This window comes from Anomaloglossus baeobatrachus, chromosome 3 (genome assembly GCF_048569485.1).
Source record: "Anomaloglossus baeobatrachus isolate aAnoBae1 chromosome 3, aAnoBae1.hap1, whole genome shotgun sequence".
Taxonomy (NCBI): Eukaryota; Metazoa; Chordata; class Amphibia; order Anura; family Aromobatidae; genus Anomaloglossus; species Anomaloglossus baeobatrachus.
The window spans coordinates 670,323,325-670,344,014 of record NC_134355.1 but is presented as its reverse complement, the minus strand read 5'-3'; the positions used below and the strand labels follow the sequence as shown (position 1 = coordinate 670,344,014).

The 20,690-nt window shown below is 49.5% G+C and overlaps 1 protein-coding gene across 1 annotated transcript in view; it reads left to right on the top strand.

Moving 5' to 3' along the window:
* PKHD1 (PKHD1 ciliary IPT domain containing fibrocystin/polyductin) overlaps positions 1-20,690 on the top strand; it is an 832,619-nt gene that overhangs the window by 141,340 nt on the left and 670,589 nt on the right. The gene's annotated exons all lie outside the window — the stretch shown is intronic.

The following is a 20,690-nucleotide window of genomic DNA, read 5'->3' as shown; positions in this document are numbered from 1 at the left end:
ACACACTTCCGTCATCGTTAGCGACGTCGTTGTGTGTGACACCTACGAGCGACTCCGACCGATCGCAAATAGGGTGAAAATCGTTGATTGTTGACACGTCGTTCAGTTTGCAACGCAGCAGACATATTGCTACGTTTGACACCCTGCCAACGACGAACAACATCCACACGACCGCCTTGGTCAAACAATATCTTGCTGAACGATGTAGCGTCGTTTGTGAGATGTGTACGTGTGACCGCTACTAAACGACCTATGTGCGATCTCGGCAAATCATTGCAATGATCTGGGCGTGTCACATCGTTAACGAGATCGCTAGCGATGTCGCTGCGTGTAACAGGGCCTTAAGTGTCATAGCGACTCCAGACTCTGTTCACATTGCAGAATCTAGAAACTTGGCACTCAAAATAAATGTGAATAGTGGTCTTTTATTGAGAACTTGTAGGACCAGCACAAGCACTTACTTTTCGGTCAAAGACCATCAGTGTGCGTGCAGGGGGTCCTCAGAAGGTATAGCAACTTGACAACTGGCATAGTTAGGTATGACACGGTGTCCACCGCTGTCTATGTGGCAATGCCACAATGCTTCTGAGGACCTCCTGCCCGCACACGGATGAAGGTTTTTGACTGAAACGTCTGTGCTTGTGCTGGTCCTACAAGTTCTTCTTAATAAAAGACCACTATTCACATTTATTTTGAGTGCCAAGTTTCTACATCTACTTAAGACGGTTTTGTACCCTACTTGAGCACCACCAGTGCTGTGTGTATCAACTCACATTTCAAGGTCTGGCAGGCAGCCTAATGCTTCTTAGTTGCTCAGCCAGAGTCGGGTGTCAACTGTTTAGTCCTCTCTGGTCTTCGGTTAGCAGGAATTACTTCCTGCTGGCTGGTGAAATGTTGCTGGGTTCACAGGTTGCTGACATCTTACCACAGCTGCCTCCGCCATATAAAAGATGTTGAAAACTAGCCTCACAAGCCTCAGATAGCTCTTGCTTTGCTCCAGTGTTGTCGGTTCTTGTGCATGGAGACCCAGTTGTTGGTGAACTGTTGTATACAATTTGGTGTGAGGTGGAAATATTCTTCTTGTTTGTTTATTTCCTCCCTATACTTTATTTCTCCCTGAGCACATATTGTCTTTCCTCGTTGTGTACTTGCAGTGACTTTGAGCTTTGGTTTTCCCCTGTCTATTGGTATTTGTGGGGGTCTTCACACCTGTCCCAGTCCGCCCCGAGGGTGGTGTTAGACCAGGGCTGCTCAGGAGTTAGGGCTATGCTGGTGGTCCAAACCTGGCTACGATCAAGCCTACCTCTGGCATAAGGAACAATCTAGAGCCCGTGGTCTGAGGGCCAGTCTAAGTGCCCTTCCTCCTGGTTATCGTGTCATTCCCATGACACTAAGGTGGCCGCTTCCCTAATCTCAAAGCAATATCAAGGGATGACATATCCCTAGGACATCGTATGGATTTTTGATTGGTTGGTCTCTAAGTAGAATTGGCGTGATCTAATTGTATGATGTAGTCCATCAGCTACGTCAGTGATCAGTGTCCTCTGGACCGTAATCGTGAGAACCACCCCTTACTTATCGATAATCCATGACTCTTCTTTTGATCAGCTGGCCTCGCACAACATCTTGACTTCTAATCAAAAGAAGAGCCCCAATGAAGCAAAGAGTTGGGTTCTCCTGATTCCTGTTCAGTGGCCACAGGTTACTGCCATGGGTGATGGACCGGGTCAAGCTAATCGATTCGTACAAACAAAATCGCCAAATTCTGGAACTCACACCAATCTTATGTATGAAGGAGCTACATTGCACTCCTTTTTATTCCTTCTCAATGGTGTTCTTAGTCATCCAGCAAACTGCAGCCGACTCTATTTGTTTACGTGGTGCGGTGCCGCAGTTTCTCCGCACAGTGTTTGGTATGGTTATACAGACACGGGATTACCTACTCAACTATTTTCTTTAAAGGGAACCTGTCACCCTATTTTGGCCTTCTAAACTAAAACTAGCACCTTAAGCAGCACCTGTGCTGGGTTCTATAAGGTGCACGTTACCCCCTGACCCCCCTGTAGACCCCACAAATAGCTTTAAAAAAATCTCCTGCCCTATGTATGTAAATGTTCGGTCCAATGGGCGTCCTAATCTGCATTTCCTGTCCCTCCTTTAACCCTCCTCCTTTCTGATTGACGTGGATGACGCCTCGGACGCCATCCACATAGGCGGGCAATATCTCTCGCCTGTGCAGACATACTCCCGGCGCACTTTGCTCTGCCCTATTTCAGGCACAGCCGAAAACATAGGTGTGCCTGCGCGAACTGGCGAGTTCTCTGCACAGGTGTGAGATTTTGACCGGTGACATGGATGATGACAACTGCTTCATCCACATCGCTGGGCAAAATTTCACAACTGCGCAGAGAACTCGCCGATTCACACAAGCACACCTATGTTTTTGGCTCTGCCCGCAACAAGACAATGCGCCTGGGTGAGTCGTTTAAATGTAGATTTTGCCCACCTTGGTGGATGACGTCAACCGCTTCATCCACATCACCGGACAAAATCTCGAACCTGCGCAGAGAATTTGCCGGTTCGCACCGGCGCACCTATGTTTTCGGCTCTGCCCAAAACAGGGCAGAGTGAAGTGTGCTTGCGCGGGCCGGGAATATGGAGATTTTGCCCACCTACATGGATGACGTCAACCGCTTCATCCACATTGCTGGGCACAATGTCATGCCTTTGCAGAGAACTTGCCGGTTTGCGCAGGCACACCTATGTTTTCGTCTCTACCCGCAACAGGGCAGAGTGAAGTGCGCCTGTTCGAGCCAGGAATATGGAAATTTTGCCCACCTATGTGGATGGTGTCCGAGATGTAAGCTACATCAATCACCACAGGAGGAGGGCGAAAGGAGGAACAGAAGACGCAGATTAGGACGCCCATTGGACCGGACAATACATGGTGGGAGATTTTATAAAGGTATTTGTGGGGTCTACAGGGGGGGTCAGGGGGTAACGTGCACCTTTATAGAATGCAGCACAGGCGCTGCTTAAGGTGCTAGCTTTAGTTTAGAAGGCCAAAATATTGTGACAGCTTCCCTTTAAGGAATCACTCAAATTACCTATTTGAGTGATAACTTAAAGGGAACTTGTCACCAGATTTTGGTCTTCTAAACTGAAAGTAGCACCTTAAGCAGCACCTGTAATGTATTCCAAAAAGGTGAACGTTACCCCCATGTAGACCCTACAAATATCCTTTACAAATTCTCCCACTAGTCTATAATGTGGGCAGATGGCACCAATTTTTGATCTTTTAAGTGATCTCATGTTTTGGCTGGTCCAGGTCTGAGAAAAGACGGTGTACGTGGGTCGTGATAGTTTGCACATGATGGGAAATTACGAGAGAAATGATTCTCTCCCATGGGAAAACATAACATCACTTTTTACTGTGTTTGAACAATGAATTACGTGTTGGGGGTGAACAGCAGGAAACAAACGTCGGCGGCTGCCAAGTACAACACACGTGACGCCAGGTTAATTAAAATCGGGTAACGAGGGAGCGTGATCAGAGGGTCATAAATATACTGTGTCTATACCGCCATTATATTATACAAGTGTATTCCCACAGGACCCACACTAAATCCACACGACATGACATACCGAGAAAGGCTGTTAAAGGAACAGTACCAAAATACATAACTGAGGTTGTCATTCGGCACCTCTCGTGAATCCATCATAATGTGCCATTAGGGTTTCCCATGGGGCTATAAGTTAATTCACTGCATTTAATTAACTATGATTATTATATAAAACTATTTATCTTTTTATTCCTTTAGAAAACAATGAGAGAAGATTTATAGGGGATGAAATAAGTATTGAACGCATGACCAATTTTCTAAGTAAAGACTGTCTATGTCTTAAGGTGATATTGACATGAATTTTTCACCAGATGTCGGCAACAACCCAACCAATCCACACAGGGAAAAAAAAAATCACACCATAGATGTCCATAAATTATGTGTTACAATGAGACATGAAACAAGGAAAAAGTATTGAACACATGTGACGCCCCTGGACTAGTCAGGGCGTCACAGGGTCCTGCACTTCCTATCCTTGGTGCAGTATTGAACTCCTCATGGTTCTGGGTTCCCAACCTATAGTGCTGCCTCCATCAACGTCCAAATCCCAACAACACCTCACACCACACCCTGTCAGACATACCAGTGGGCTGCTGAGCTGGAATAGGGCCGCCCACCTAGGGGTCAGGCAGACTGGTGTGAGGGAAGTAGAGAGAGTTGAGAGTTAGTCCTCAAGAAGTGAGGAGCTAGGGGGTAGTGGCTCCCTGGGAGTTGCAGGTTGGGTCGCAGACGGTAGTCTGGGCTCGGAGGACTCGGAGACCCGGTTGCAGGGTATTGAGGGTGGATGCCTAGACCCAGTCTTGGAGGACAGTCAGCAGCTCGAGTCTACTAACCGGTCTGGGACCGAAAGCACGGCAGGGTACAGGACCATAAGTCGGGCAGTAGCTTCAGGCAACCCGGCAATTAACCTGCGGAGAATAGTGACTTTATGGACTGTCCCCAAAAAGCTCAGAGATCAGGGTCACTAGCGCAACGAGGGGGATAGGGCTTTCCAACCCACGCAGCCCACAGAAATCCCAAGCGTGAGCCCTTGAGAGCGCAGCTCCACTACCAACAAGTAGGGAGAGGGGCCCAGACAGCTTTAAGCCAACGGGCCATCAGAACACTTCTAATTTGTGCGCGGAGGCAGGCTCTGGATCACCCAGCAGTACCAGAGGGGATGATACCCGGACGGGCTCCCCCAAGAGGGCAGCGACACCCAGAGACTTGGTTTACCTTGTTGTCAGAGTCTGCTTTGTGGCCGCATCATCACCAACACTGCCTGAGTGATTACGTGGTTCCCCCCTGCTTCCAACCGGCGCTGTGCTCCCCTACACCAGCATTGCACCATCCAGAGTCCCGGGGCCTCCCCCACCCGTGTAGGGAACGTCATCTGGCTGCCTGACTCCATCTCCCCCGGGTACTCTCATCGGCAGCGGCGGTACTCCCCTTACTGCGAACCACAGGTGGCGTCACAAACTCTTATCCCCTGTAAATACCCCTTTCATTTGACGTGGCTGCAAGCCCCCGGGTCTGAGACCCTCGAGCCACAGCAGTAAACCCCGGATCCGAGCGGTTCGACCGCTGCAGGGGCGGCATACACAGTTACTGAAATATATTTAATACTTCGTACAAAAGCCTTTGTTGGTGATGAAACTTCAAGACGTTTCCTCTATGGAGACACTAGTCGCTTACATTGCTCAGGTGTGAGTCTGGCCCATTGTTCCACAAAAACACTCTTCACATCGTGAAGGTCCCGTAGATTCTACGAACTCTGAGCTCTAGTTTCTTCCTATTGGATTCAGCTCCGGTGATCGGCTCGGCCATTCTACCAGATTTATTTTCTTTCTCTGACGCCAGTTGAGAGTTTCCTTGGCTGTGTATTTGGAATCAGTGTCTAGTGAAATGTCCTCCCTCGTTTCATCCTCATCATCCTGGTAGATGGCAGCAGATTTTTATCAAGAATGTCTCAGTACATTTGTTCATTCATCCATCCATCAATCATATGAAGTTTGCCGGTGCTGTAAGCTGAAAATCAGCCCCACACCATGATGTTCCAACCACCACACTTCACTGTTGGTATGATGTTTTTGGGGTGATTTGCCTTTTGGCCTCCAAACATGATGTGTATTATGGCCTCCAAATAGTTTCATTTTGGTCCCATCATATTTTAATGGCCTTCAGCTCGATCTCGAGCCATGGCGACTTCATGGATGAACGCTCTGTAGGAAGATTGATCTTATGCAAGCTATATAGGTCCATCAGGGTCTTCTCCACTGTTAACTTGATAGTATCAAGCCATCGGGTTGCTGGTCTTCCTCTTCACCTTGTTCCTTTTGTTTATCAGACCATGATGTCTTTCTCCAGTGATTGCTGCTTGTCTAAATATTGTTGAAAAAACTTTTAATTCTCTTGAATCTACTTGTTGTTCAGCAATGGAGTCTTGCGGGGTGAGCGTGCATACAGGAGCGTGCATACAGGCCATAGAGAGTGCATTACTTATTGGGGTTTTTTTTAAAACAATTGTACCTGCTGATTCCAGGTCATAATGTAGTTCTCCACAGGGTTCCTTGGCTCTTGGAAAACTCCTCTGATGATTCTTTTAACTCCTCTGTCTGAAATATTGCAGGGAACACTTGGTTGTGCCTGGTTTATAGTGAAATTATGTTCTTATAAATTCGTGATTATGGCCCCAACAGTGCTCACTGAGATCTTCAGTAGCTTACAAATTGTTCTGTGACCAATGCCATCAGTATGTGTTACAAAAATAACATTTTGAAGGTCTTGAGACAGCTCACTGGTTTTACACACCATTAGCTGTTTCTTGTGTGGCACCTTGGTAATGAGACAGCCAGCAGTTGAACCAGCTGGTATTATTTTTCACTAAGTGACAGGATTACTTTCTGGTTACTGATAGATTTTTAGCTCTTGACATGACTTTCCATGGCTTTTTAACCTCTCATTCTTCAAGTGTTTAATACTTTTTTCCTATCTAATTTCTTCTTATTACACATAACTTAATTTATGGACATTTATGGTTTGATTTTTTTTATTGCTTCTGCAGATTGGATGAGTTGTTACCGACACCTGTTGAGAAATTCATGTCAATGGCACCTTTAGAAATATATTTACTCAGAAAATGGGTGACATGTTCAATGCTTATTTCACCCGCTGCATCTTGATTAATTGGTAAGAGGGGTGCTGACTAGGGATGATCGAATACCCTATTATTCGCTCCGCCGAATATCTGACGAATACCTCGCCGCTATTCGAGTATTCGCGAATATTCGACCCCCAATGCAAGTCTATGGGAAACCAGAATAATTAAATGTTGGACCCGTCGGTGACCTGTGGTGACTGATGAAAAGGCTGAAATGGATGGGAAAAGGCTGAAACAGTATGGGCACAGCCTGTAGAAGGTGTAAAATACCCGTAATAGGTACGAGGGGTGATAACATGAAGAAAGGTTCCTGTATTATTCTCTTAGTTTTCCTGGTGTCTATGCTGCGGAACAGAGGACAGCAATGACCTCTAATTAGGAAAAAGGGTGATGACCTAAAGAAAAGTTCAAGTGACCCCTTTTATTTACATTTTGTAATTAAAATGAAGTGTGAAACAAAGTAACTTTGTTAAAAAAAAAATGAACTTCTAAATAGGTCGAATAGGTGGCACGGAGGCTCAGTGGTTAGCACTGCAGTCTTGTGGTGGCTCAGTGGTTAGCACTGCAGTCTTGTGGTGGTTCAGTGGTTAGCATTGAGTCTTATGGTGACTCAGTGGTTAGCACTGCGGCCTTGTGCTGGCTCAGTGGTTAGCACTGCAGTCTTGTGGTGGCTCAGTGGTTAGCACTGGTGTCTTGTGGTGGCTCAGTGGTTAGCACTTCAGTCTTGTGGTGGCTCAGTGGTTAGCACTGTGGCCTTGTGGTGGCTCAGTGGTTAGCACTGCAGTCTTGTGGTGGCTCAGTGGTTAACACTGCAGTCTTGTGGTGGCTCAGTGGTTAGCACTGTAGTCTTGTGGTGGCTCAGTGGTTAGCACTGCAGTCTTGCAGCGCTGGGGTCATGGGTTCAATTCCCACCAAGGACACCATCTGCAAGGAGTTTGTATTTTCTCCCCGTGTTTGCGTGGGTTTCCTCCCACACTCCAAAGACATACAGATAGGGACTCTAGATTGTGAGCCCCAATGGGGACAGTGTTGCCAATGTATGTAAAGCGCTGTGGAATTAACAGCGCTATATAAATGAATAAATTATTATTATTATTATTATTATTATTATTATCATCATTATTATGCCGCAGGGAAATAGCGGTCTTTTACTATGGCCAGGTATGTGAGGTTTCACCAATAGTTTCTCAGTCAAATGATGGGGTAGATTTATCCAAACTATCGCGAAGAAACTATATTGTGTGTGCTCTGATATAGGACATAATATTCTGATGGGGAAAACACTTTAAATTGCTGTACTTGGAAATTGGGAAGATTCAATAATATCAGTTTCCACTAGGTGGCAGTGTAGGAACGTCTTTATTTTCGCTGCAGATTTTCTGTGTATTGTAACTTCAAGAAACAAAAAATAGTAATTATCCACTTTTATATAAATTTTTGGCGACATGACGAGTGTGCTTATCCTAAGTGGCAGGCAGCAGCTGCATCATGACGATCATACCTGTCAGGTGACGGTGCATACACTGCCACTTTGTCTGTGGAATGGGGAGCGGGCAGCAGGTTTTAGTTCACAGCCATGTCCCTGCTTTAATGACAGATCTGAGAAACCTCTGTTGTTTAATCCATGCAGCAATTAACACTCATTGCATCATTTAAAGGAAGAGACAATGAGGAGAAAAAAAGCCATGCAAATTCAGATAAAAAAAAAAAAAAATTACAAAATATAAGCTTCTAAACATTAAATATTATACATATTTCTTTTTATAATGAGGTTGGAAGGTAAAAATCCTGCGCAGTAAATTTAGAGCTCATATAATCAGTACACCATAAAATAGTAATATAACAAAAAAACATTATTATTATTATTATTTAACAATCTCAAGCCATGGTGACTTGATGGATGAAAGCTCTGTAGGTAGATAGATCTTGTGCAGCCTAGACAGGTCCACCAGGGTCTTCTCCGCCTAGATAGGTCCACCAGGGACTTATCCGCCTAGACAGGTCCACCTGGGTCTTCTCCGCCTAGATAGGTCCACCAGGGACTTATCCGCCTAGATAGGTCCACCAGGGTCTCCTCCGCCTAGATAGGTCCACCAGGGTCTCCACCTAGATAGGCCGACCAGGGTCTCGTCCGCCTAGATAGGTCCACCAGGGTCTTCTCCGCCTAGATACGTCCACCAGGGACTTATCCGCCTAGATAGGTCCACCAGGATCTTCTCCGCCTAGATAGGTCCACCAGGGACTTATCCGCCTAGATACGTCCACCAGGGTCTCCTCCGCCTAGATAGGTCGACCAGGGTCTCGTCCACCTAGATAGGTCCACCAGGGTCTTCTCCGCCTACATACGTCCACCAGGGACTTATCCGCCTAGATAGGTCCACCAAGGTCTTCTCCGCCTAGATAGGTCCACCAGGGACTTATTCGCCTAGATAAGTCCACCAGGGTCTTCTCCGCCTAGATAGGTCCACCAGGGACTTATCCGCCTAGATAGGTCCACCAGGGTCTCCTCCGCCTAGATAGGTCCACCAGGGTCTCCACCTAGATAGGTCCACCAGGGTCTCGTCCACCTAGATAGGTCCACCAGGGTCTTCTCCGCCTAGATACGTCCACCAGGGACTTATCCGCCTAGATAAGTCCACCAGGGTCTCCTCCGTCTAGATAGGTTCACCAGGGTCTGCACCTAGATAGGCCGACCAGGGTCTCGTCCGCCTAGATAGGTCCACCAGGGTCTTGTCCGCCTAGATACGTCCACCAGGGTCTTGTCCGCCTAGATATTGTGTGGCAGACCAGTTGCATGATGGGTTATTTTTTTTTCTTTAACTATTTAAGAGGTATATCTCGGTTTAGTCTGTATCCATGAATAAGATTTAACGACTTGTTATCTGTCAAAACGCGTTGGTTGCTAACCTTGTGTTTTTGTGGATGCCTGTACCGCTGAATTTAAAAAAAAAATAACATTTTTGCAATGAAAGAAGGTGTGACGGGGTGTACATCAGAGCAAAGAGAGACAACAGGCCGAGGATGATCCAACAGGTTTACTAACAGGAATACAGGAACAGCACACGACAAGTCCAAATAAAACAGATTCGGGGGCACCTCCCGATAATCCAAAGTGCCAGATCACAACGTAATAGTCCTTTTCAGAGTCCCAGAAATCCCACACAATCCACTGGACGGCGAGGTCTGTCTGCAGATTCAGATCTCGCTCCCTTCCTCTTCAAAAACTCAACTCCCAACTGCATTTAGAAACAGGAGTGAATTGTTTGAGCTCGTGGGCCCGCCCCTCAAGGGTAGGGGTCTATGCAATGGTTGGGCCCACTAGAAGATTCTAGAAGGTTGGCTCCGAGATGTCTACAGGTTTGTGTAGTTGGCGTTATCCACTGCTTACGAAACAATGAGAAGTTCCCCTGGCTGTGTGGACAGGAGATAATTGCATTATGGGCCAAGAGACACAGGAGATGGGAGGAAGGTATGGTTACTTACATCCCAAGACATTTCAAAGTGTTCAGTAAGTACAACCAAAGGAAAGTTACATCACATCCTGACATAGTATTACAGCAAATACAGTGAGAAGGTAAAATACATCATGACAATTCCTTCCCCTCCCAACTTGTGTACGTACTAGGGACCTCTACAGGTCGCTGGTTAAGTACACGCAGGCATGGCTGACAGGACTCAAGGCTCCTCTTGCCTGGACAGTCCATCTGCATTTTGGTGTTGGCTGCCCCTTCTATATTGTATGGTAAATTTATAGGGCTGCAGAGCCAGGCTCCATCGCAGTAAGCGTCCATTGTCCCCAGAGACTCTGTTCAGCCAGGTGAGGGGATTGTGATCAGTAACCACAGTGAATTCCCGTCCATACAGTTACGGCCGTAGTTTCTTAAGGGCCCACACTACAGCCAGACATTCCTTCTCAACAGTTGCATAGGCCACTTCTCGGTCCAGCAGTTTCCGGCTGAGATAGGCGATGGGGTGCTCGTCCCCAGCTGCATTCACCTGGCTGAGGACAGCTCCCAGTCCATAAGCAGAGGCATCCGTTTGCACAATGAATCTCCTCTTGTAGTCTGGAGCAGCTAGGACAGGATCGCAGATCAAAGCATCCTTCAGCCGGTTAAAAGCCTCATCACAGGCTGGAGTACGGAACTGAGTCCTGTAAGTGTCTGGCGTTACAGCATAATGTTCTAGAATAGTCTGTTTAATATCCGCATACTCACAGTTCCACCGAGGGTCCATAGCTCTATAGGCTGCAGCAGCTCCACCCTCTAAGAGCCCAACCAGATGCCGGACGCGCTCCCCTTGCTGTGGAAATTGTTCCTCGGTGCCATCTTGCAGGCAAGCGTGTTCCAATGCCTCAATTAGTTGCTCCTTAGAGAGTCCTTTGTAGCCGACACCTAATTCACGGGCCTTTGTTTGTAGACTCGCCACAGTCCAGTTCCTGTATCCTGAGGTTCTGGTTTCAGACGTCGATTGGCTGTTGTCCTCCATTTCTTCTGCTCTGATCCCGCCGCTGCCACCAGTTTGTGACGGGGTGTACATCAGAGCAAAGAGAGACAACAGGCCGAGGATGATCCAACAGGTTTACTAACAGGAATACAGGAACGGCACACGACAAGTCCAAATAAAACAGATTCGGGGGCACCTCCCGATAATCCAAAGTGCCAGATCACAACGTAATAGTCCTTTTCAGAGTCCCAGAAATCCCACACAATCCACTGGACGGCGAGGTCTGTCCGCAGATTCAGATCTCGCTCCCTTCCTCTTCAAAAACTCAACTCCCAACTGCATTTAGAAACAGGAGTGAATTGTTTGAGCTCGTGGGCCCGCCCCTCAAGGGTAGGGGTCTATGCAATGGTTGGGCCCACTAGAAGATTCTAGAAGGTTGGCTCCGAGATGTCTACAGGTTTGTGTAGTTGGCATTATCCACTGCTTACGAAACAATGAGAAGTTCCCCTGGCTGTGTGTACAAGAGATAATTGCATTATGGGCCCAGAGACACAGGAGATGGGGGGAAGGTATGGTTACTTACATCCCAAGACATTTCAAAGTGTTCAGTAAGTACAACCAAAGGAAAGTGACATCACATCCTGACATAGTATTACAGCAAATACAGTGAGAAGGTAAAATACATCATGACAGAAGGTTTTTACACATTTTGGACTGCAGATTTGTTTCGACATGTGGTGCCCGCCTAGATGGGTTCACCAGGGTCTTGTCCGCCTAGATAGGTCTACCAGGGAGCATCAAAGTGTATCTCTTCACTGGGTCCCTACCTAAATGTCTCTACCTGGGTTAAAACAAAAGACTACAATTTTATGAGCTAATAGGAAATTAAAAATTGCATTAAGCTGGTAGGAAACGAGCGCTCAGTCAGAAGGCTAGACCCTCTAATCTAAAATGAGAAATCTGACGGCATTTCCTAACAGACAGCAGTGTGGTCAATACAAAGGACTGGGTAGTAATGGCAGATATGTACCGCCCCGTGCTTGGCAGCCGAGCCGCTCGGATACGGAGCTTCAGTGGGTGGCTCGAGGGTCTCCGGACCCGGGGGTCTCGCGGTCACTTCAACTAAAAGGGGGGTTGTGGTTTAGGGACGTAGATGTACGGCCGGAGCCGTGTTAAGTTCGTGACGCCACCCACGGGATGTGGTGAAGGTGGACACCACCGCTGCAGTTATGGAGCACCCGGGGGAGATGTTGCGCAGCAAGTTGTTAACCCCTCCGTGGGCATAGATGGTGGCCCTGGGACTTGTTGGGGGGTAAGTTTGGCGGTGCAGGGAGATGGAGGGTGCTGATGTACTCACTATGAGTAAACACACAAGTCTCTGGTAAATCAAGGTGATGGTTGTCGGTGCCCGCAGCCGGCTACGATCTGGTCCCCCACCTGGCTGGTGGTCTCTGTCTTTCTCCCGCACCTGTGTTGGATGGTGGACTGCCTGTGCTTGCAACTTCAGGAGTCCGCTCTTGGCTTGTTGTTGCCTAAGGAGCCCTTTGCCCGCAGACGCTGGCCTGTGGGATCTCTGAGCCGTGGCGGTGGCCATTTATCCCCCCCGTTGGACTGTTGTCTTCAGTCGGGACTTTGGGTGGGACAGGACCTCTAGTCCTGGCCGCAATCAGTTAATTAGCTAGCCCCCAGCAGCTTCTGGACCTACTTTCAGGGTCTGAGTACCCCCCTTTGTGCTCCGGTTTCCGAGTTGGTTCCCCGGGTCGGTACCGGTGGGCTACAACCCTGCCCCGGTCCACCTCGATTCCACCGAGCTGTCTTCCCGGCTCCTGCAGACGGAGACCGCCGTCTGACTCCTAGCCAAAGGTACCAGGGCTCCTACCCCGGCACCTGCTCAAATTGGTTTCTCTCCGTTGCTGGAGCTGCACCCAGCTCCAGCCCACACACATCTCCAACTTGAAATCTCAACCTCATCTGACTTTTTCTGAACTGTTTACTTTCCCCGCCCCGGGCTGTCTAAAACTCCTAGGTGGGCGTCTTCCAACCGCCTGGTTCCGCCCCCTGGTGTGTCTATCAAGCGCTGAGGGGGGTGACTAGGGTTTTAATGTTTGGCTGAATGTTACCTATGAGGGAAGGTGTAATGCAGGGCCCTATTTGTGACTACCTGGCCCGGCCAGGGCGTCACAGATACTATAACAGCTTTTATATCAGGGCTGGATGATTTCCTCAGTATACAACATTGTTGGTTATAAACGACTTTATGACAAAATGTAGAATTGGTGGAGGAAGGGTGAACTCGATGGACCTCGGGCTCTTTTCAACCTATGTAACTATGTAATAAATGTAAACTTGTGCAAACTCAACATGAAATATCAAATACAGCTGCACTCTGAAACGCTAAGGCATGCAAACTTTTCATACAGGAATTTGGACATGCATTACTACTAAACATGTCTTCTGACTCAGCACTTCTTCCCACAGAATGAAGGCAATTTTTAATTTCCTATTGCCAGGTTCCTGCCCACCCGTAACATTGTCGGATTTTTTAGCCAGGATAAAGGCATTGAGGTAGGGACCCAGCCAAGATAGATACGCCTTGATGCTGGATGCTGGGCCCATACGCCTTGATGCTGGTTGCTGGGCCCACATAAAATTTACCTTTTTTTATCAGCTAAGTGTCTCAATATTAAAATTTATTTCCTTGGTTGTAATACAAGTCCAAATTCCTGTATTCAACTTTCTGTAAATTGGCACAAAATTTGCACCAAAATATCTAGTGTACGTAAAAATTACTTTGGGGGAGGAATTGGAGTACATTTGAGACAAATTTTGTAAAAAGTTGCAATTAATGAATCAGATGAAAACCCTAAACCTCGCCCCCAATGGCAAACAAAAGAAAAAAAATATGCAAATGCATAAAAAATAGACTACAAGAGGTATAAATGTAAAAAAATTAGGGGCAAACAGGTGAAAAACACCAAAAACTAGACAAAAAGGCATAAATGTAAGAGTGCCGTGGGTCCCAAGACTCCTATAGCTATGCGAAAAGAAAAGGAAAAAGTTATGGAATTCAAAGAAAAAAGGACCATGAGTCATCATCTGTGGGGGGGGGGGTTACGTCACTTTCCTTTTTAATCTTGTGGTTGCCATTTCGGAAAACATCCGGAATGTCTAAACTCCGAGTACATTTAAGGCCTCTTTCACACATCAGTGATTCTCGTTTGTTCTAGTTTTTATACGTACCAAAGTCACAGACATACGCAGACCCATTCTAATCAATGGGTCTGCACACACATCAGTGATTTTTCACTGACCGTGTCTCTGTGCGGGGTACACGCGTGTCCATGATTGCTTCACGGAGACTTATCCATTTTTTTCTGGCATCATTGATGTACCATCTACACTATGGTGTGATCCATGAAACATGTACCAGAAAAGATATTGAAAAAAACCCATAACATTTTATACTCACCTTCTCCAGCGTCGCTCTCTCCGGCCTCTGTTCTCTGCTGCTTCAGGCCTGCAACACACATCCGTTTAAAACGTGCGTGTTTGGTCCGTTTCCGTACATACCGGAGATACGACCAAACGTGCACATATGTTGTTCTATGGTAAAAGACACACGTACGTGTTATTTGATCTTCCGTGTGTGTTCGTGTGCGTCCCACATTTTTTGCTCAGTTTGGCACGGAAGCATGTTCGTTTTTGGGATGGAGCACGCACACACGGACATAATGCTAGCCTATTCCCACATTCCCTGGTTCACTAATTTAATCAGCCCCAAAAAGCCCTCCATGTCCGGCGGAATCCAGGATGGTCCAGCGTCGCTTCCAGCTCTGCTGCATGAAGGTGACAGGAGCTGCAGAAGACACCGCCGCTCCTGTCAGCTCCACGCAGCAACTGAGGTGAGAAGCGCGATCAGCTGAGCTGTCACTGAGGTTACCTGGATCCAGCGGTGGATGCAGTGGTGGCCGCGAGTAACCTCAGTGACAGCTCAGCTGATCGCGCTATTCCCTTCATTAGCTGCGTGGAGCTGACAGGAGCGGCGGTGAGTAGCGCGATCAGCACACAGACAGAGCCGCGGCATGACAATGAAGTCGGGTGAAGTTCACCCGAGTTCATTCTCATCCCACTACTCTGTCTTCCGACATGTAGTAACGACATTTTGCATCACACATGGACATTCCACACGGACAACACAAACAGATGTCAGTTAAGTTTCACACGCACACACGGACATTTCACACGCACATACAGCTAGCATACGGGATACATACGCAGGCCACACATACCATAAAAACGGACCTAAAAAACGGAAAACTGACCAGAAAAACGGCCCGTTTTACACGGACGTGGTTTTCACGGATGTGTGTTTTTAGGCCTCAGAGACGGCTCATTACTGGCATGCATATTCATGGATGCAGACATAGCTGACCCGGAAGTAGCTGCAGCGGGGGTGGAAACACAGCAGAGCCGATGAGTTCAGCACAACGGACAGCAGGAGCGGGGACAGGTGAGTATACGTCCATGTGCAATCACGGATGACGGATCACGTCCCACGGATTGCACATGGACAACCCACGTGTGGCGTGAATCACGGCACACGAAGGGACATATAAGTTTTTAACACGTCAGTGAAAAACGCCTGTTTTTTCACTGACGTGTGAAACAGGCCTAAAGTAGACTTAAAAAAAAGTGAATCTATATATATAATTGCCTTATTCTGTCTGTCTGTCTGTCTGTCTGTCATGCTCCAAAATTGTGTCCTTACGGTGACACAAAGCTGATTGGCCGCTGGGCTCGCCATGGCCCCGCCCCCCCACACAGATTGGCCGCTCGCCCAGGCTGCGCCCCCACACGGATTGGCCAGCCACTCGCCCAGGCTCTGCCCCCCCCACAGATTGGCCTCTCGCCCCGGCACCCTGCAGGCATTGGCAATTCGGCCACGCCACGCCCCGCCCCCCTCACGCAATGCACGCTAGCTCTGGCCCCGCCCCCCTCCCCCCCGCGCATTCCTCAAACTGACACGGCTGTCACGGAGGTGAGTACTGTACAACACCCCCCCAGCCCCCCCCCGTCCCTCGCTCGCACGGGAGTGGTGTGGATACGTTGGTAACCATGCTAGCATGGTTACAAGCGCATCAAGGTCCTGCAGCGGCGGAAGATCCACACGCACACACACACACATACACACACATCAGATCACACTCACTCTCACACACACCTCACACACACCTCACATACACATCACATCGCATCCACACACTCACAGCATCCGGCGATATCCCTTGCTTCTCGGCCTCGATACTGTGCTGTTGTGACCTTCCAGGACCTGACGGAGGATCACATGGCCAGAAGCATGTGGTATCTCTGGATGTTGTGAATGTCAGCGCGTATGTGCGATATCGTCAGTGTCTGTGTGTGTGCGTGTATGCGATCGGGTGTGTGTGAGTGTATGCGATCGGGTGTGTGTGAGTGTATGCGATCGGGTGTGTGTGAGTGTATGCGATCGGGTGTGTGAGTGTCGGCAGAGGAGCACGGCGTGCTGGAAGAGGCTGGGAGCAGAGAGGCTGATCTTTGGGAAGGCTGGGAGGGGGAGGCTGATGCTGGGGGAGACTGGGAGGGGAAGGCTGATGCTGAAGGAGGCTGGGAGGGGGAGGCTGGGAGGAAGGAGGCTGGGAGGAGAGAGGCTGATCCTGGGGAAGGCTGGGAAGGGGAGGCTGATGCTCAGGGAGGCTGGAAGGAGAGAGGCTGATGCTGCGGGAGGCTGGAAGGAGAGAGGCTGAGGCTGGGAGGAGAGAGGCTGATGCTGGGGAAGGCTGATGCTGAGGGAGGCTGGGAGGAGAAAGCTGATGCTGGGTAAGGCTGGGAGGACGGAGGCTGGGAGGAGAGAGGCTGATCCTGGGGAAGGCTGGGAGAGGGAGGCTGATGCTGGGGGAGGCTGGAAGGAGAGAGGCTGATGCTGGGGGAGGCTGGAAGAAGAGAGGCTGATGCTGGGGGAGGCTGATGCTGGGGGAGGCTGGGAGGAGAGAGGCTGATGCTGGGGAAGGCTGGGAGGAGAGAGGCTGATGCTGGGGACAGAGAGGAGAGGCTGATGCTGGGAGGAGAGAGGCTGATGCTAAGATGAGAGAGGCTGATGCTGGGAGGAGAGAGGCTGATGCTGGGGGAGGCTGGGAGGGGGAGGCTGATGCTGGGGGACGCTGATGCTGGGGGAGGCTGGGACGAGGGAGGCTGATGCTTGGGGAGGATGATGCTGGGGGAGGCTGGAAGGAGAGAGGCTGATGCTGGTGGAGGCTGATGCTTGGGGAGGCTGATGCTGGGGGAGACTGGGAAGGGAAGGCTGATGCTGAGGGAGGCTGGGAGGGGGAGGCTGGGAGGAAGGAGGCTGGGAGGAGAGAGGCTGATCCTGGGGAAGGCTGGGAAAGGGAAGCTGATGCTGAGGGAGGCTGGAAGGAGAGAGGCTGATGCTGGGGGAGGCTGGAAGGAGAGAGGCTGAGGCTGGGAGGAGAGAGGCTGATGCTGGGGAAGGCTGATGCTGAGGGAGGCTGGGACAGGAGAGCTGATGCTGGGGAAGGCTGGGAGGACGGAGGCTGGGAGGAGAGAGGCTGATCCTGGGGAAGGCTGGGAGAGGGAGGCTGATGCTGGGGGAGGCTGAGGCTGGGAGGAGAGCGGCTGATGCTCGGGACAGAGAGGCTGATGCTGGGAGGAGAGAGGCTGATGCTGGGAGGAGAGAGGCTGAGGCTGGGAGGAGAGAGGCTGATGCTGGGGGCAGAGAGGCTGATGCTGGGAGGAGAGAGGCTGATGCTGGTGCAGCATGGGGGATGGTGCACGATGGGGGGTGCGCAGCATGGGGGATGGAGCACGATGAGGAGTGCGCAGCATGGGGGATGGAGCACGTTTGGGAGTGCACAGCATGGCGGATGGAGCACGTTTGGGAGTGCGCAGCATGGCGGATGGAGCACGTTTGGGAGTGCGCAGCATGGCGGATGGAGCACGTTTGGGAGTGCGCAGCATGGCGAATGGAGCACGTTTGGGAGTGCGCAGCATGGCGGATGGAGCACGTTTGGGAGTGCGCAGCATGGCGGATGGACCACGTTTGGGAGTGCGCAGCATGGCGGATGGAGCATGTTTGGGAGTGCGCAGCATGGCGGATGGAGCACGTTTGGGAGTGCGCAGCATGGCGGATGGAGCACGTTTGGGAGTGCGCAGCATGGCGGATGGAGCACGTTTGGGAGTGCGCAGCATGGCGGATGGAGCACGTTTGGGAGTGCGCAGCATGGCGGATGGAGCACGTTTGGGAGTGCGCAGCATGGCGGATGGAGCACGATGGGGGGTGCGCAGCATGGTGGATGGAGCACGATGGGAGGTGCACACCTCCCCCAACACACACAACACACCACACACACACTGGGAACCACAAACACCGCCCTACACAGACACCCACACACACAGACAACGCTGCACACACACAACACCCAATACACAAACACCGCGCCATACATAAATATACGCACATATCATGCAACACACACATTGCACAAAACATACCTCCCCCCAAAACACACCACACACACACAAACCGCGCAACACATACACACACAACGCTACAGACACACAGCGCTCCACAAACAACGCAACACACGCAACACACACACACCGCTCTCACCCCCCGCCACACCCAGACAACACCCAGAACATGTACAGCTCCTACACAAACACTTGGTAACTACACACAACAACATCTATATATATATATATATATATATATATATATATATATATATAACAAAAATCCTACATTAACTACACAATACGTAAATTCTAGAATACCCGATGCGTAGAATCGGGCCACCTTCTAGTATAGAATAATGAATTGGGTTCAAAAATAAAAAAAGGCGCAAAACAGAAGTAGACAAAAACAAGTGCAAAGGCAGTGATGAATCAGAGCTAAAGTGTAACTAAAAATACATAATAGAAAACCATGTACAGTATATACAAATAAATGGTCGTGTTCTCAAAAAGCATAATAATTGGCCCATAGCTTGAAATAAGGTAATAAACAAGCAAATATTTGAAAGGTGTTAGGGGCCCTTTGCACACTACGACATCGCAAGCCGATGCTTGCGATGCCGAGCACGATAGTCCCCGCCCCCGTCACAGCTGCGATATCATGGTGATAGCTGCCGTAGCGAACATTATCGCTACGGCAGCTTCACATGCACTCACCTACCCTGCGACGTCGCTCTGGCCGTAGAACCGCCTCCTTCCTAAGGGGGCAGGTCGTGCGGCGTCATAGCAACGTCACACGGCAGGCGGCCAATAGAAGCGGAGGGGCGGAGATGAGCGGGACGTAAACATCCCGCCCACCTCCTTCGTTCCGCATTGCAGCCGGGACGCAGGTAAGGAGATGTTCCTCGCTCCTGCGGCTTCATACACAGCGATGTGCGCTGCCGCAGGAACGAGGAAAAACATCGTAACATCGGTCTTTCCCAAATCATGGAAATGACCGAGGCTACACCGATGATACGATTACGACGCTTTTGCGCTCGTTAATCGTATCAAAAATGCTGTACACACTACGATGTCGAGAGCGACGCCGAATGTGCGTCACTTTCGATTTGATCCCACCGACATCGCACTTGCGATGTTGTAGTGTGCAAAGTGCCCCTAAGACTAAAGGGTGCTTTACACGCTGCGACATCGCTAGCGATTGCTAGCAATGTCGAACGTGATAGCACCCTCCCCCGTCGCTTGGGCGACATTTGGTGCTCGCTGCCGTAGCGAACATTATCACTACGGCAGCTTCACACGCACATACCTTGTCAGCGACGTCGCTGTGACCGCCGAACAATCCCTCCCTCAAGGAGGAGGTGCGTTCGGCGTCATAGCTACGTCACTGCGGCGTCACTACGCGGCCGGCCAATAGAAGCGGAGGGGCGGAGATGAGCGGCTGGAACATGCCGCCCACCTCCTTCCTTCCACATTGCCGGTGGACACAGGTAAGGAGGTGTTCGTCGCTCCTGCGGTGTCACATATAGCGATGTGTGGTGCCGCAGGAGCGACAAACAACATCATACCTGTGGCTCCAGCAATATTAAGGAAATTAGCGACGTGTCAATGATCACCGTTTTTGAATGATTTTGTGATTGTTGATCGTCGCTCCTTGGTGTCACACACTGCGATGTCGCTACTGGTGCCGGATGTGCGTCACTAACAACGTGACCCCGACGATATATCGGTAGCGATGTTGCAGCATGTAAAGCTCCCTTAACACTTCTCAATATGAATTGTGCAGAAAAGACCTTCTACACGGGTCTAGCGGTTACAAATCATTTGCGTAAAACACTACCCACTGGAGATGTCACATTTGCCGAGAGTAGCAAGTGTGGCGAGGTGCGTTCAGACCTACATGCATCTCAATCACAACAAAAACAGAAGAAAAGGGGGGCACCAGGGATACAAAAACAATGGGAGGCCCTGGAACTAGT